Genomic DNA, 17,329 nt, shown 5'->3' with positions numbered 1-17,329 from the left:
TACTGAATGGAAAGGAACAAAAGGTAAGGTCAGCTCTACCCAACAACGTGTTAGCGGACTGGCCACAGGCTCTGGCCCAAGGCTGTCACCCTTTTATCAATGGCCCTCTCTGGTGACCAGGGCTGTGGCCCAGCTGAGATGCACCGTGAGGACCAAGAGCAGGAAGCCAGCAGCCCAGACACAACCATCCTCTCAGCTTCCGGAAGGAGGAGACAAGGCCACGCCTCCCACAGTGGAGATGAGGGTGGGTGAGCAGGGGTGCAACAGAGGGAGGAGGGGCTGCCAAGGTGTGAGTTCTGCATCTCCTGGCGGGGGGGGGGGGAGACAGCGCCTACCCTGGATATGGGGAAGCCGTGGCAGGCTGCCTGGGAGCCCGGTGTGTAGCTCCTCCTGGACGGGTGTCCACAGGTCTGCAGAGGAGGGTGGAGAGGGCTGGAGTTTCCACCCGCTGCAGCACGGCAGCAGACAACACAGGCGCTAAGTCCTGCCCAAGCACCAGCTGTGCAGCGCCGGTACCGCTCCCCCTTCACACACATGCGACGAGGCCTGCCCAGCGTCACGCACAGGTAGGGCAGGGGGAACGGGCTCCTGACACGCACGCTAAGCCATCTTCCCAGCGGAGGCCGAAGGAGAACATGCTCACTATTTCTGGGGCTTCCTCTGAACCACCAGGGCTGACTGGGGAGGGTCAGGCTGCCGCAGGTGTCCTGAGGGCCTGGGACATGGGGGTGGCCGAGCCTCAGGCAGAGTCCAGCACAGTCCCACCATGGGGACTGAGAACGCCACCCTGACGGCATGGATGACCCTCAAAATCCCACCCTGCTGTGCCCTGGGTATGCTTAAGGGGAAAGGTGATCCTTGCAGCCAAATCCTGACCTCGACAAAGCTGAGGGGTGGGGAGGGGTGGGATGCGAGGAGGAGACAGTGCCCACCAAGTCTCTGCTCTCAGTGTCGGCAAAGTCACAGCATGTAGTCTCAGCTTAGCTTCTTATTCAAATTTTTGTTTATTGATTCAAGATATGGACAGAAAGACAGACAGAGCTCCCAGTCACCTGCTCACACTAGGGGCGGGGAAGCTGAAGTCAGGAGCCAGTTATTCAATCCAGGTCTTCCATGTGGGTGGTAGGGACTCCCACTGACTACTGGAGCCATCACTGCCACCCCTCCAAGGTGTGCAGTAGCAGGAAGCTGGAGTCAGGAGCCAGAGCCGGGTACCACACCCAGATATCCAAGTGGGCCCCTGCACCCACATGGCAGACCCAGAAGCAGCTCTGGGCTCCTGGCTTCAGCTTGGCCCAGCCTTGGCATTGGAGCCATTTGGGGAGTGAACCAGCGGATGGAAGGCTGATCTCTCTCTAACTCTGCCTTTTAAATAAATAAATACATCTTTTTTAAAAAAATCCAAATGTCTGAAAACTGGGGGGGGGGGGGGCAGAGTGGCGTCATTAAGCCTTTTTTTCAGATTAACAAGACCCTGTTGTTTCACCCAGGCTTTCCATGTGCAGACACTGCTGGTATTACGGGGGGACGTGGGGGGCTGTCCTCTGTAGGGTGCTCACCAGCATACCTGGCCTCTGCTTACTCAATACAGCAGCATTCTCCCTCTCCCACTGTCCCCCACCCCAAATGTGACAACCAAAACACCTCCACTCATTGCCAGATGCCCCTGCTTTATGTTTAGATAAACATCTGAAAAGGTACTTGTAGGTTAAAAAATAAAATATTGTGAGCATAGGATTGAAAATGTAACTTACTGTCTAAACATGAAGGATCTGGGGCAGGCATTCAGCCTAACAGGTTGCTGGCCAACACATACATCTGCCAAAGTGCCTGGGTTCAAGTCCTAGTTCCACCCCCAAGCCCAGTTTCCCATCAGCGAGCACCCTGCAGCTGGTGATGGCTCAAGTGCTTGGGTCCCTCCACCTACGCTGCAGACTCAGCTCGAGATCCTGAATCCCCACTTCAGCCTGGCCAAGCCACAGCTGTTGCCAGAACTTACGAAGTGAACCAATGAATGGAAGATTCTCCCCTCCCACCCCAACTCTGAATAAATTTTTTAAAAAGTATACCCTATTTTTCCTGGCTTTTTGGACACCATGCACAAGGCAACTTTAAAAAGTTCATGGAAAATGTATTTTGCGAGAAAACCATGCATGGATTTCAAAAAAAATTTCTGGCCAGCACCGCGGCTCACTTGGCTAATCCTCCGCATGCGGTGCTGGCACCCCGGCTTCTAGTCCCGGTCAGGGCGCCAGATTCTGTCCCGGTTGCTCTTCTTCCAGTCCAGCTCTCTACTGTGGCATGGGAAGGCAGTGGAGGATGGCCAAGCTGCGTGGGTCCTGCACCTGCATGGGAGACCGGGAGGAAGCACCTGGCTCCTGGCTTCGGATCGGTGCAGCGCACTGGCTGTAGCAGCCATTTGGGAGGTGAACCAACAGAAAAGGAAGACCTTTCTCTCTGTCTCTCTCTCTGTCTAACTCTGCCTGTCAAAAAATTAAAAAAAAAATCTGTACTAAAATAAACATCTTTTAGTTCCATTTTCCATGAAATTAAAAAAAAATAATTTGAAAAGCAGAGTTACACAGAGAGAGAGAGAGAGAGAAGAGACAGAGAGAGAGCTCCCATCTGCTGGTTCACTCCTCAAATGGCCATAATGACCAGAGCTGGGCCAGGCCAAAGCCAGGAGCCTAGAACTCCATCCAGGTCTCCCACATGGGTGGCAGCAGCCCAAGCACTTGAGCCATCTTCCTCTGCCTTCCCAGGCGCATTAGCAGGGAGCTGGATTGGAAGTAGAGTGGCTGGCACTTGAATTGGCATTCATATGAGATGCTAGTGTCGCAGGTGGTGGCTTAACCCACTGCACTACAATGCTGGGCCCCTTCCATGAACTTTTAAAATACTCCTGTACGCGTACCTGACCTTTTTCAGTGTAGCTGCCATTCCTGTTTCCTGAGACTTTCCTAACTGCAAATATCCAGTGCCCTGGATCCCCATGCCCCGTTCCTCCTCCCAATCCAAGGGTTCCCAGTCTCATTCATGGCCATGTGGGAAATCAATCCATCCTCACATGTTCTAGCCCTCAGGCACTGGGCTCGCAGCCTGAGTCAGATGGCTCCCGGCTCTGGAGGTACACTGCGGGGGTGAAGGCCAAAGCCCACCAGGCCCAGAGGCTCCAGCAGCCTCCCAGACAGCAATGTCCACACCCAAGATTAGGGACCCCCTTTCACCACCAGCATGGTCGATCCATCCCCTCTCCAAAGCCTCATCTGAACACACAGTCGGCTTCTACCCGTGGAGCGAGCTACACCCAATACAGAAATGGGTCAAAGAGATAACGGATCTCAAAGACTGTGAAAGACCAAAAACCCAACAGAAAAATGGGCAGAGCATGAATCAAACGAAAATACAAATGGATCTTAAACTTGTGAAAATACGCTCAACCACACTCATGAAAGAAATGCAAATTAAAACTAACTCGGATACCAATTTCCATCAGTCAGATTGGCAGAGATCAAACGGCTTGATACCTCACCGTGTTGGTGAGGATGTCTTGTTCACTGATGCTGTCAGGGTGAACGGCCACAGTCTTCCTGAGGGGACACCTGCAGTGACTACAGGCGTCATGAATGTATGTGTGCCTTTACCGGCAACTCTACTTCCAAGAATTCATACCACGGACACATGTCCATAAGGATATTCACTCCAGCATAATTAAGAATGACAAAAGAATTGAAACAACCTCAACATTCACCACTGGGGGCCGCTTTAATAAGTCATGATTCATCTCTAAAATGGAATGGTAAGCAGCTACAAAAGAAAGACAGTAAGCGATGGTGGTTATGGTGCACTGGTTAAGACACTACTTGGGACATCCACATCCCGTAGCAGAGTGCCTGGGTGTGAATGCTGACTCCATTCCCAAGTCCAGATTCCTGCCAATGTGCAATGTGGGAGGCAGAAGGTAATGATGCAAATATTTGGGTTCCTGCCACCCATGTGGGAGACCTAGATTGAGTTCCAGCCTCCTGGCTTTGGCCTGGCTCAGCCCCCACTGTTGTGGGCATCTGAGGAGTGAACCAGAAGATGAAAAAGATCTGTCTCTTTGTCTTTCTGATTGTAAAAAAAAAAAAAAAAAAAGAGAGAGAGAGAGAGAGAGAAAGAAAGAAAGAAAAAATTTTTAAAAACTTAAAACAAGGCCAGCATTCTCTGTGTCATGAAATGGAACAACTGTCAATGTCTGTTTAAGGTAAGACAAACCAAAAACAGGATGACAAGAATATGTGGCAGCAGCTGTTTAAAAATACTATGGGTTCATACATGCGTTTACACACATAGGTTATCTTTCAAAGATAGTGGATACCTCTAGAGAGGAGAACTGGGTAGCTGGGAGCAGGAAGAATTATTTACTCTACTTTAAAGTTTTTGTAACTTGTACATTTTATAACATGCCTTCATCGATTATTCAATCAACCAACAGCAAGCCAGTCAAAAGACTGAAAGTAACGGATCTAGCTTTTCCATCCCCATGTGTGCATGCGTACTACGGACAACAGGTCAGTTTCAATTTCACATCCTCTACGCCTGTAAGCGTCCATAGTCGTCAGTTCAAATGTCCCAAGATGTCTGCTTCAAAGATGAGACGCCCGCCACAGCCAGAACACACAAGACACTCACCAGCTTCCTCCTCTAGGTTCTGAACATGTTGGTCCTCGAAACTCTCATCTCTTCACCTGCAAAACGCATAGTCGCTGCTGACACAGGAGGCCCTGCTGCCCTGAAGCTACGGGGACAGGCAAGTGGAGCCTTGAAAAGGTGCACCCACAGGATCAACTGCCGGGCACCCAGAGGGCACCCACACTTAGTAATCACTAGCACCTCAAAGCACTCTCTGCCGCAACTGTGCATGGCGAAGTGACCTGCACCCTGAAACCTATTGGGAGTGGCAGGATCCCCCGGCAGCCACCCAGGAACTCTGCCTGCAGCTCTGCCTGTGGCAGCGTTTTAATGGCGTATCACTCAAAGGTGCGCAGACATCACTGTTAAACCGACCCCGCGGCCGCCACCACTCCATCATGAAATAACCCCTATATTTTAAGCTGTAAATCAGCATTTGTCAAGTTCTAAATTGGGCTATGGCAATATTTATTCATCAAAGGCTAAATCTTCCCTGCACAGTCATAAAACTGCCTAATAATTTAATGTGCTATCATTCTTACCTGAAACTTGTCAAAAAGTGGCCTGAAAGAGGCATGTGTTTTACAGTTGACTGGTGGTAAATCTATAGTTTATTAAAAAGTTCACAGTTTAAATTCCCGGCCTGGGGGCGGAGAATGGCATAGGGGACATCTCCTGTGTGTCCTGGAGGTTCGCTAACTTGCTTGGAGGTAGAGGAAAGAATGGGTGGTGTGGGGAGCAAAGCAAGAAAGATAAGAACCATAGTGTTGTGTAGGGGGCAGGGTTAGAGAATCAGCCTGGGGGGCACACGCACACCCCCGGAACAACAGGGTGGGGTGAGGAGCCTCGGGAGAGAAGGGGGGACTCTGCCTCTCAGTGGCAAAATTAGAAGCTGACACCTGGAACCCATGCAGCGGAGCCGTGAAGATGCTCACCCTGCAGCCTGGTGCCCAGACCCTGGCCACTTTGAGAATGGGGTGGGCAGCAGCCATGCCCGGAGGGTCACAGTTTCTCAACTCAGCCCTATTGACACTTTGAGTACCAAACTGACCACTCTGGTGTGGGTGGCTTTCTGTCTAATGACCGTCATGAAGATATACAAGAGGAGTTTATTGTAAGGCAAAAAAGCTTGAAATTCATGCGTAGCTTTTTCATAATACACATTTTCAAAGGCAAAACCAATTTTCGATAATAAAACTAAATGTTTAAAAATTTTATTTGGTCATCATTAACAACTGTCTTGAGTTTCATTTTTTAAATGCATTAATCAATGAATTGTGAGACAGAGTTCCATCTGCTGATTCACTCCCTAAATGCTGCCAACTGCCAGGGTTGAGCCCGGCTGAAGTCAGGAGCCCAGAACCCAACCCATGGCTCTCCTGTGGGGAGCAGGAGCTGAAGTCCTTAAGCCACCACCTGCTGCCTCCTACAGTCTGCAGTGGCAGGAAACTGCACTCAGGAGTGAAGCCGGGACCCAAACCCAGCATGTGAGTGTCTCAGGTGGTGTCTTAGCTACTAAGCCAAACACCTTTTGGTGGGCTCTTTTGCATCAAAAATAAATTTATCTTTTAATCCCATTTTCCCATGAGCTTTCTGCAGGATCCTCGCATACACAGGAGATTCAGCAGTATCCCTGGCCTCTACCCACTGGCTGCCAATACCACCCGCACGCCCTCCACACCACCTCCAGGCATGGCGGCCAAAGATGTCTCCAGACATCCACCAAGCAAAACCACCCACACTCAAGAAACCATCACCTTGGATGAATGAAGTCTACCTTAACAAAGCTGGGCTGTTGGGGGTGAACCCACTCCATTCCAACAACTGTCACCTGTTCCTTTTCTCTCACGTTTCAGATGCAAACCTAAGAAAACACAGGAGTCAGAATCCACACTCGGCTCACACGCCGCTAGTCTTCCCTGGTGAAGTCCGAGTTGGCCTAAGGGCCAAGAGTATGCAGCCAGACTCGGCCCCCTTCCTCCTTTCTCTATTCTGCAGCCCCTCCACGGACCCCCCACCCTCCAGCCTTTGCCTTTTACTACTAAGTTACCTCTCTCTGCCCCGATGGTTTCCTTTACATTTTTCCACAACCTTGTGGTTTACTCTGGTACAAGAACGTGTTTCAGGCTGACATGCACTGGTGGTTAATGGCAAGGTGGGTTTCTAAACCACAAACACTATTAATTTTACGTTCAAATGCACTCTCCCTGTTCGTGGGCGAATGGGGGTGGCAACTCCTCTGCGGTGCTAAACACCAAACTCTTTACTGTACTTCAATAATCAAAGAATAAGCGTAAACCTTTTTAATTAAAAATAAAAGCTGAGTTCATACATTCACATTCGGGACCACATTTCCCACAGAACATTTTACAATCAACAGACCAAAACACTACATTGTATCTGCAAGAATCCGCTTTGGGAGCTGTCCAGCCATCAGGGCATTGAAACCAGCTGGGAGGGGCAGGCATGGGGGGGAGGGCAGCAGCTAAGCCTCTGCTTGGGACATCTACATCCCATACCAGAGTGCCTGGGATCAAGTCCTGCCTCAGCTTCTGATTCAGCTCCCTGTAATGTGGCTGGGAGGCAGCAGATGGTGGCCCAAGTGCGTGGGTCACTGCCACCTAGGTGGGAGAGCCAAGATTGAGCTCCTGGCTCCTAGCTCTGGCCTGGCCCATCCCCCTGCCATTGTGGGCATTTGAGGAGTGAACCAGCACATGGACAATCTCTCTCTGCCTCACTCTTGTGTCTCTCTGCCTTTCAAATAAAAAGAAAATAATCAATTAGATTAAAATAAATTTAAAGGAAATTTTATTAATAAGGAAGTATTGGAACAGGATAGAAAGCAATAAAGTACAACCAGTTTAGAATTACTTTTCATCTGTTTGCTCTCATCTATCAAGCAGTTAAATGGAGCCCAACCTCCAAAAGCAAAAAGTGGGGAGAGACTGGTGCTGGGGTCACCCATGTGGCTTCCGCTCAGTGCTGGCTGGCCCAGCCAACCACACCCAAGCTGGTGCAACTTCCAATCATGCACACCAACTTCTCTGCATTCTCGATTCATAAAAACCTGAAAATCAGGCTGCCGCGAGATTTGCCTTAAAGCTCGTGCTCCCTCCTCAAGCTTCATTCACTTGAAAACTGCCAGCCATCACCACCGCCACCTACCACGCCTTTGACACAGCTGGGTGGCACAGCCAGAGGAAGAGCCAGTTCAAGCCTGGGCTCTTCCGAAGGTGGGAACTCCCCGGCAGGTTGTTTCAAATGCCCCCAAATTAGCCCCTGAAGGTTACACAGCTGCCAGAGGCATTTTTCAAAAACTGTCTCTTGCCTGTTTGTTCGTTCATTGTGCATGGCTTCCCCGATTGACCAGACAGCCCAGTATCTGCCTTCCCTGCCTTCACCAGACGACAGGAGAGGAGGGACACACAGAACCAAAACAGGGGCACAGGAGGGCAGGAAGGGGCCCAGGGCCTGTAACCATCAAGGGGGCCTGCATGGCTGGCAGGTGGACACGGCCTCTGCCACACCACCTGCCACCAAGACACCAACTCGGACACTCAAAGCAGGCCTGACTCAGCCCAAGAAGGGCAAAGCCGCAATGCCACAGGCATGAACTAGAATGGGGCTGAGAAAATAAAACAACGAAGCGAACCTCTAACTTATCTTTACAAGAGGCTGCTCCCTGGTATAGTTCTCAGGGAGTTCACACTTAACTCTGCCGGGCCATGATGCAGGCGGGAAATAAGGCTCGCCACTCTCTGTCCCAGCGGCCGGGGCAGCCTACCCCTCACTGAAGCTAAAGGAATCCAGATGGAGCTAACCCCGGGGCCTGGTGAGCTGCCCCCACAAGGACATTCGACTGCCGGGCACGCACCACACTCCAAGCCCAGCCATCTCAGAAGCGGACACCGTGGGAGAGACTCAGGCTGTAGAAGAGTGAGCTAGGAGAAAGGACATCTGCTCTGTCACCCATCTCTGGTTGCCACCACTCAGAGTTCGGGAAGATCACACCTGTGACCCAGCACTGGGCCTTTGGACCCAAAGAAGAGGCCCAGGCAGCACCGGCTCACTGTTCCAGTTTTCTTTCTTTCTTTCTTTCTTTCTTTCTTTCTTTCTTTCTTTCTTTCTTTCTTTCTTTCTTTCTTTCTCTCTCTCTCTCTCTCTCTCTCTCTCTCTCTCTCTCTCTCTTTCTTTCTTTCTTTCTTTCTTTCTTTCTTTTTCTTTACAGGCAGAGCGGACAGTGAGAGAGAGAGAGAGAAAGATCTTCCTTTTGCCGTTGGTTCACCCTCCAATGGCCGCTGCGGCTGGCGTACCGCGCTGATCTGAAGCCAGGAGCCAGGTGCTCCTCCTGGTCTCCCATGGGGTGCAGGGCCCAAATACTCGGGCCATCCTCCACTGCACTCCCGAGCCACAGCAGGGAGCTGGCCTGGAAGAGAGGCAACCGGGACAGAATCCGGCGCCCCGACCGGGACTAGAACCCAATGTGCCGGAGCCGCAGGCAGAGGATTAGCTTATTGAGCCGTGGCGCCGGCCTCATTATTTTCTTAATATCATCTAGCCATCCCTGCTGAAGAGTCTGCAGTGGGAGGGGGCGGAGTCAGGGAGCTGCGCAGACCCCCGATACTCAGCAGTAGCACAGGTATTCCCTTGAGCTCCCCGTCACTCAAGCCCCTGCACAGCTAAGCCAGCCTGGCCTCCCTGGGCTACAGCCAGCTAAGGAGGGATACCCACATACACTTCATTTCCAAATCAACGATCCCTCGTGCATCTGGTCACCCGGGGATTTGTCTGGGCACATGGGCCATGTGCACCCTGCTCCCCGGCAGGAGGCGACTTAGGGAGCCACAATTCCCAGCAGATTTGGGGGAGTCCCATTCAAGTCGGCCTACATAGGCCCTTCACGTTACCAGAAGTCGCCGCACGGGCTCTCGCTTCTTTTTAAGTCTAAGAAAAGCAGAGCGCGGGTATCCACTGCCTCAGAGAGACATGAACTCAGGAACTCTCCCAGAGGTGGGGAAGGGGTGTCTGCATAGCCCCCCTACTCGCCCAACACCCACTTATATGTCTCCACCATAGGCTGCGGAGGAGGCGGGACCATTGAAACAAACAAGAGCTTCTACCCCAGCAGCCTAAGAGAGACATAGGATTTTAAAAGAAAAAACACATCAACAGTGTTCTGAGCACACCTCGCAGGCTTTGTTCTGCTCACTTCCCCACTTCCTGTTGCTTCTGCACCTCTCTCTCTGACTTTATTTTTGAAGCCTGGTGTTCACACCAGTGTCACAGGCAGGTTTCAGGGGGAGGCCGGTGGAAGGACCGGGAGGAGGCCCTGTACTGTTCTGAGACACTGGACTGTACGAAAGCCAGAAATCACAATCACACCCTCCCCACCCCCTCATCAGGAAAGTACACCCAACATGTCCCCTCCTCCTGGCAACAGCCGGGTGTCTCACAAGCTGGCATGGGTGAGCTTGACTTGGTGGGGAAGGGCCTGTGTGGGCAGTGGCTGCTTAACCATTGGCTACTCTCAGGTGCTTAGGACAGGGAATTGTGGGCAGAAAAATACAGAGCACCCCAGGCCAAGAAATCCTCTAGAGGAGACGGAGTCCAGCACGTTGGATGACCCAGGCCTTTCCAAACCCTTTCTCAATCCCTACGCTCCCGGGAATGTTTGTCACTTGGGAAATCTGGAGGACTTAACACTTTTTGGGGAGCTGGCGTTGTGTTTGAGAGCTGGCTGCTCCATTTCCAATCCAGCTCCCCGCTAATGGCCTGAGAAAGCAGCAGAAGATGGCCCAAGTGGTTGGGGCCCTACCACCCACTTGGGCTATCCAGATGGGATTCCTGGCTCCTGACTTCAGCCCTATCCAGTCCTGGGCATTGTGGCCATCTGGGGAGTGAACCAGTGAGTGGAAGACTGCTCTGTCTTGCTCTCTTTCTGTCTCTCTCTCTTTATCGCTCTGCCTTTTAAATAAATAAATAAAATACATCTAAAAAAAATACTTTGTGAGTGGAAGCCGCTCTAACCTCCAGCTGAGAATAAAGGCCGCAAGGGCCACCCGTACCTTTGGCCAGCCCCCTCCTGTTCAGAGGAAGAGACCAAGCTCCAGCCCCATGTCACAAAGCAAATTGATTAAACTAGAACAGGGACAGGGTCCCAGCTCCTACCTCCCAGGGCAGAGCGTGCACCAGATACTGGGCCACACCGCACACTGACTGGTCCACAAAGCAAGGGGGTAGGGAAGGCAACCCAAAAGTACTTTTAGTCTGTTAGCACCACAAAGGTCCCATCTTCCAGAAGTATGCTTAGTCTGTCTTCACAATCCACTCTGACTCCTGAACTCCCGGGGTTAAGGGCTTTTTTTTTTTTTTTTTTTTTCCCCCATAACTGCCAGTTTTATTCCTCTGGCTAAGAGATCCAGAGGTGATTTGAGGTTTACATTTCTTTTGTATAGTTCTTTCAAGAGTTTAGGTTGCCCCATTGCCCGTAGAAGCTGGTTGCAAAATTATTTAACTCTTACTTATATATAAAAAAAATTCCTATTACTTTGTTTGTGCATGAGACAGAATTTCATTCAAAAATACACATAAGCAAAAAGCAAAACAAACAAAACTTCATACCACACAGATAAGTTTTTGATATATGATTGTATGTATACACACACACATATACACACACAATTTGGAATTTTATCCTACATGTGTGAGCTAATACTTAATATGTTGCTTTGTAACCTGTTATGTTTGACTTTACAATATGGAATGAATGTGTTTCCATGCATATGTGTGAAACTTCCCAGTTGGAAAACAGACTGGAAGATGGATCAAAATCCAATGAGATGCTGGTAACAAGGAAATTACCTAAAACAAAATATCCTCAGATAACTAAAAGTAAAATGGAGGTCAAAGACACATCAGAAAATGCTAACAAAATGAAAGCAGGGGCCAGGTTTTAGTATCAGACGAGAAAGAATTCAAGGCCTAAAGCACACAGGATAAGGACGGCTGCGTGAATGTCTTTGCTTCCAATGCATCATCACAAATTTGTTTCTTACTCTTCTTATCTCTTCCTTAAGCCTTTCCAACTCATCTCCTCCTCTTATCATTTCTTCAGGGTCCAAATGCCTAACGGAGTGTCCTCTTTAAATCCTGGGCCGGGCTGAGTGGGCCCTCCTCCAAGGGTTCCTTCGGCCTCCTGGCTTACTTCTAGGGAAGGTGCGGGATTTCCTTCTGCCTCCCGTGGTACCTCTCGAGCAGGGTGGTCTTCCTCAGCCTTTGGCATGTTCTGTGGTTTTCCTTCATTTTCTTCACAAGACTTTTGCATGTTGAGTGTTTTTGGACTATTTCCTTTTTGAATGAGTTAATCCTGAAAGGACCTGGAGCACTCTCCTCCTTCTTCAGCAATAGGGAGGTGTTACAGCTGAGGGCTATCTTTCAACAGGTGCCTAAACAGGCTTGCTGCTCCCAGATACCATCTTCCCCGGCTGGGAGCCAGGGGGCCACTGCACAAGGCAGGCCTGAGAATGGAACACTGGGCTCTGCCCTCTGGTGAGCACAGTGCAGCAGGTGGCATTGGCGGTAGGGTTATCCCACCCTCCATGCCTTCCCGTGACTGTGTGCACCTTGAGAACACTGATCTCCAAGAAGCCACCAGTCCTGTGGGTCTCGGATTCTAAACCTGTGCATCCTCTCCCACTCCCTGACCCCCAGAGAACCCGTCCTGCTCCCCCTCCTTCACCGCCCAGCCTTCCAGCTCACACCACTCCCCCGCACATCTGCGAAGTCTCACAACATGGACCAGCACAGCGGAGGGTACTGTGTCATTTGCCCCTGATTCGAGCTTACCACGAGCTCTCCCTGCACCATCCTGCATCTTCCCCACAGAGTGAAGCTTTGCTCCCAAAATAAAATAAAATGTTTTTTTGTTGTTGTTGTGTGTGTTTTTTTGTGTGTGTGTGTGTGTGGGCAAGATGGTCAGCTAGGTATAGGGCTTGCTGTGATATAGACATACAGGGTTTGAATTTTTTTTTAAGACTTATTTTATTTATTTTGAAAGGCAGAGTTACAGACAGGGAGAGAAGGAGACAGAGAGATCTTCCATCCCCTGGTTCACTCTCCAAATGGCTGCAACGGCCAGGACTGAGCCAGGCCTGAGCCAGGCCTGAGCCAGGCCGAAGCCAGGAGCCAGCAGTTTCTTCCAGGTCTCTCACGTGGGTGCAGGAGCCCAAGCACTTAAGACATCTTCCACTGCCTTCCGGGGCACAGAGCTGGATCAGAAGTAGAGCAGCCAGGAATCCAACCAGTGCCCATATGGGATACCAGCATCCCAGGCAGTGGCTCTACCTGCTATGCTACAGTGCCCAGGGCTGGAATTCTAACAGCTTAACCCCAACCTCATCATACCCCCTCCATCCCCTTCCCCCAGTGATTTTCTTCACTGACACTCCCACCCCAACACCATCACTCAGCATCTGCCTGCAGCGCCCCCAAGGGCAGGAACTGCTGGCATTCATCCTGGGAGCCAAAGCCAAACAGAGCACACGGCAGGGGTTCAACGTCTGACGAATGAATGAATGAGCGAACAAATGAATGGGCAGTCAATTCTGGATCTCCCTCGATTATGACCAAGTAGGTTGATATTTCTAAGTTTCATATGTTCCCCCTATACAATAAGGATAACAATGGTGTATTTTACTATACAACGGGAGTGACAATTCAGCAATAAAATGATTGTAATGGCATTTGGGATGTACCTAGCTCACAGCAAACACTCAATCACTAAACATTAGCTATTTCTTGTCAGCCACTTTTTTTTTTAAGATTTATTTATTTATTTGAAAGGCAGAGTTACAGAGAGGCACAGAGAGAGAGAGAGAGAGAGGTCTTTCATCTGCTGGTTCACTCCCCAGTTGGCCACAATGTGCCAATCCAAAGCCAGGAGCCAGGAGCTTCTTCCGGGTCTCCCACATGGGTGCAGGTGCCCAAGGACTTGGGCCATCTTCTACTGCTTTCCCAGGCCACAGCAGAGAGCTGGATAGGAAGTGGAGCAGCTGGGACTCGAACTGGCACCCATATGGGATGCCGGCACTGTAGGCAGCAGCTTTACTCATTACACCACAGCGCCGGCCCCTAGCCTCTAGCCACTAATGAAGACACAGGGACAGAAAGTCTTTTTATTATATCCTGGGCAGTTTCTAGGCTAAATAACACCAATCCTAGGAAAGACCCATCTGTGTGAGGCGAACGTGATAACCACTACACTATGGAAACGCGGTGCTGGAAAGACCCATCTGTAAAGGATCATTAAGAGAGCCCTGGGCCCTAGGGCCTGCACAGTCACTGTGGACCCCTTGGAGCTTAAGTCTCAGCGGCGTCAAACATTTTCAAATAAAGTCATAAGCTCACTGCGTAAATGCTGCTTTTATGGGTCATGATCACAGCCATCATCCAAGCAATTACAGTCTTCAAATATCTAATTCCTGCCCCTAAGAGCTAACAGGCCAGCTAGAGAAAATGAGGTATTAACATATGAAAAGAAGACTATAAATTCAGACCCAAAACAATATGTATCGAATGTCAAATAGTGCACGGGAGACAAAATCATGTGGCGGACTGATAAACAGCCAATGTTTAACAAGCAGCTCTCCAAAAGAAAGAAAAAAGAGAAGAAAAAGAAAGCAAAAGCTTAATTGTAGCCTTTGTCAATTTCCATGAATTTCCACGGTATATACTCTCCTATGGCCAATTTCAGTGTCATGCTGTCCATACAGGGCCACTGGACCAGAGGTGGGAAGAGATGCACACAGTCCATTCTCATGAGCTGGTGCGAGGCAGCTCCAAGCACACCACTGGACCCAAATCTCCAATCACTCACTTCTGAAAGAGGCCAAGAGCCGTGGGCCACACAGCCAGTGCCAACAGCTTCCACCTTTATGATCCTTCGAGTTACAAAGCCCATTCAAGGCTGGGATGGTGTTTCACCCTCCCCATCTGCCAAAAAGGTAGCACTGCCTTCACTCTGCAGATCAGGAAACTGGGTGCTAACACAGCGCCACAGGGATGAGCAGTCACTCGAGTCCTCTGCTGGACTGTCTGGTTCAAGGCCTGGCTACTCTGCTTCCAATCCAGCTTCCTCCTAATGGGCCTGGGAGACAGCAGTTGATGGCTCAAGGACATGGGTCCCTGCACCCATGTAGGAGACCCAGATGCAGTTCCTGGCCCCTGGTTTTGGCCTGGCCCAGCCGTAGCTATTGTGGGCATTTGGAGAGTGAATCAGCAGATGGAAGATATCTCTCTCTCTCTCTCTCTCTCTCTCTGTCCCCCCTCTCTTTCTCTCTCTCTCTCTTGCCCCCATTCTCTTTCTCTCCCTTTCCCTCTGTCACACTGCCTTTCAAATAAATAAATAAACCGTTAAAAAAAAAAAACCATAAAATGTTCAGGGCTATTCTGCAAGTGAGTGGCACTGTCAGGCCTTGAACTAGGATCTTCTGGGGCAGCTGTGCTGGCTCACAGGACACCCTGCCTCTGAGAAGGAAGCCTTCCTAGAGGAATGGGTGAAGGGTGCTGGGCAGTGTGCGGAGGGCAGGGCAGGAAGGCAAGAGAGGCATGACACCTCCCTACAGGGGGAATCCGCACAGAGTGCAAAGGTCTGGCAGGAACGCAAGGCGGGCTAAAACTGGAAGCCATTTAGCTTCACCAGGGAGTTCTTTCCCGAAACAGTGGCCTACCTATTAAAATCTGCACTCCCAAATCCAATGCAGCATTAAGTGAAGGAGCAGAAGAGAGGGAAAGCAATTTAAAGGACTAACAAAGGCAGGCTGCTGGAACAAGCTATGGAATACTTGCATAATAGGACGCTGTGCCCCCACCACCCAAAGGTGGAAGAAGGACAGTCTACAACTAGGAAATGCTCACAATATATTGTTTTCAAAGCACGTTGCATAAACAGTCTGTGAAGTGTGATTCTAGTTCCATAAAAATGAACAAGCAACCAACACTCCCAGTGTATATAAGGCACTTCAGAAAGTCCATGGAAAAATGGAAGAAAAGATGCTAAATTTTGGTGCAAAAAAATTGAAATCCATGCAGTTTTTTCATAATACTCATTTCTCATAAACGTTTTGAAGATCTCTCATATGCATGCATCTCAAATTTGGGGGGCCAAAATTAACTTATCTTTTCATTCCAATTTCCAGGAACTGTTTAAAACCCCCTCATATATGCAAAGACAAAGCCTGATCACGTAGACTTCAAAATCCGCACACTGGTTTCTCCCAGGAGGGTGGGAGGATGGATGATATTATCTTCTTCCCTGTGATTTTCGGAATGCTCCAACTTTTCCAGAACATGTAACTTTCATTTCATTTATTTGACAGAGAGAGCAAGAGAGAGCACCCCCATCTGCCTGTTCGCTCTCCAAATGATAGCAGTGACTGGGCCTGGGAAGAAGTCAGGAGCCAGGAGGCAGGAGCCAGGAACTCAACCCAGGGCTCCCACATGGGTCGCAGGAGCCCAGCTCCTTCAGCGGTCACTGCTGCCTTCCAGGCTGTGCAGCAGCACAAAGCTGAAGTCAGCAGCGGAGCTGCGACTCCAACACAGCCGCTCCAACGAGGGATGAAGGCATCCAAAGTGGTGCCGCCAAACATCAGCTCCACATGTTGCTTTCATGACCATAAAGCAATAAATGGACCAGTATTTAAACCTGGATTTTCAAAGGCTCAGAAGACTAAGTGCAAGGAATCAACAAGGGAAACCCCAGGAAGATACTCGTCTGGGGTGAGGGTCTAGGTGCTCAGGCCTCTAATACTTTCCCAGTCTCCCTCAAAGAGAGAAACAAATCCTCCAACCCCACCTCCTATACACACACACACATACACACACATACACATTCAGGCATACACACAGACACATGCATGCATACATATATACACAGGCACACACACAGACACATGCATACACACACACGCACACACTGACACACAATACACACACAGGCACACACTGACACATACACACATACACATTCAGGCATACACACAGACACATGCATGCATACATATATACACAGACACACACAGACACATGCATACACACACACGCACACACTGACACACAATACACACACAGGCACACACTGACACATACACACATACACATTCAGGCATACACACAGACACATGCATGCATACATATATACACAGGCACACACACAGACACATGCATACACACACGCACACACTGACACACAATACATATACAGACACACACTGACACACATGGACACACACACACACACACACCCCACCACCGCAGTGCATCCTTCCACGCCATCCCCTCGCCCCCTCCCTCAGCAGGCTTCCTCTCTATCTCACCCCTGCACCCCTGCAGCTCCATCTCCTCCCAGTTGGGTGGGGGCAAGGCATGGGAGGCCCGGGGGAGACAGAGAGCAGGGCTGGGGGCTGCACACATGTAACTGCGGGTGTGCATCAATTTCAAACCATGGGTGTTGCTATCAACTGTTGACAGAGGAAGCTGAAGTTCAGAAACGACTCCCAGGGCCCACCCCACCCCCCGCCCCCAGAGAGTGCGGGGAACTGGGAACACCACCAGGTCTGCCCAGAACTGGTCTAGAGATGCTAACAAGGCTTGCCCAACA

The 17,329-nt window shown here is 50.1% G+C and overlaps 1 protein-coding gene and 1 pseudogene across 19 annotated transcripts in view; both read right to left on the bottom strand.

Annotated features, from left to right (window-relative positions):
• Positions 1-17,329, bottom strand: part of TRERF1 (transcriptional regulating factor 1) — a 226,174-nt gene that overhangs the window by 148,885 nt on the left and 59,960 nt on the right. For 3 of the 19 annotated variants that reach the window (XM_051855696.2, XM_051855695.2, XM_051855697.2), the window contains exon 3: positions 6,452-6,538. The exons of 15 other annotated variants lie outside the window; for them this stretch is intronic. The gene's annotated coding sequence lies outside the window, so the exon portion shown is untranslated. Of the gene's footprint in view, positions 1-4,674; positions 4,706-6,451; positions 6,539-17,329 lie in introns of those variants that run through there. One more of the 19 variants, XM_070074093.1, reaches the window with a different exon arrangement.
• Positions 8,795-17,329, bottom strand: part of LOC138849662 (transcription elongation factor A protein-like 8) — a 62,778-nt pseudogene continuing 54,243 nt past the window's right edge.

The sequence above is a fragment of the Oryctolagus cuniculus genome, chromosome 5 (genome assembly GCF_964237555.1).
Source record: "Oryctolagus cuniculus chromosome 5, mOryCun1.1, whole genome shotgun sequence".
NCBI classification, from domain to species: Eukaryota; Metazoa; Chordata; class Mammalia; order Lagomorpha; family Leporidae; genus Oryctolagus; species Oryctolagus cuniculus.
Note: the sequence above shows the minus strand (reverse complement) of the source record. Positions and strands in the feature narration are given on the sequence as shown.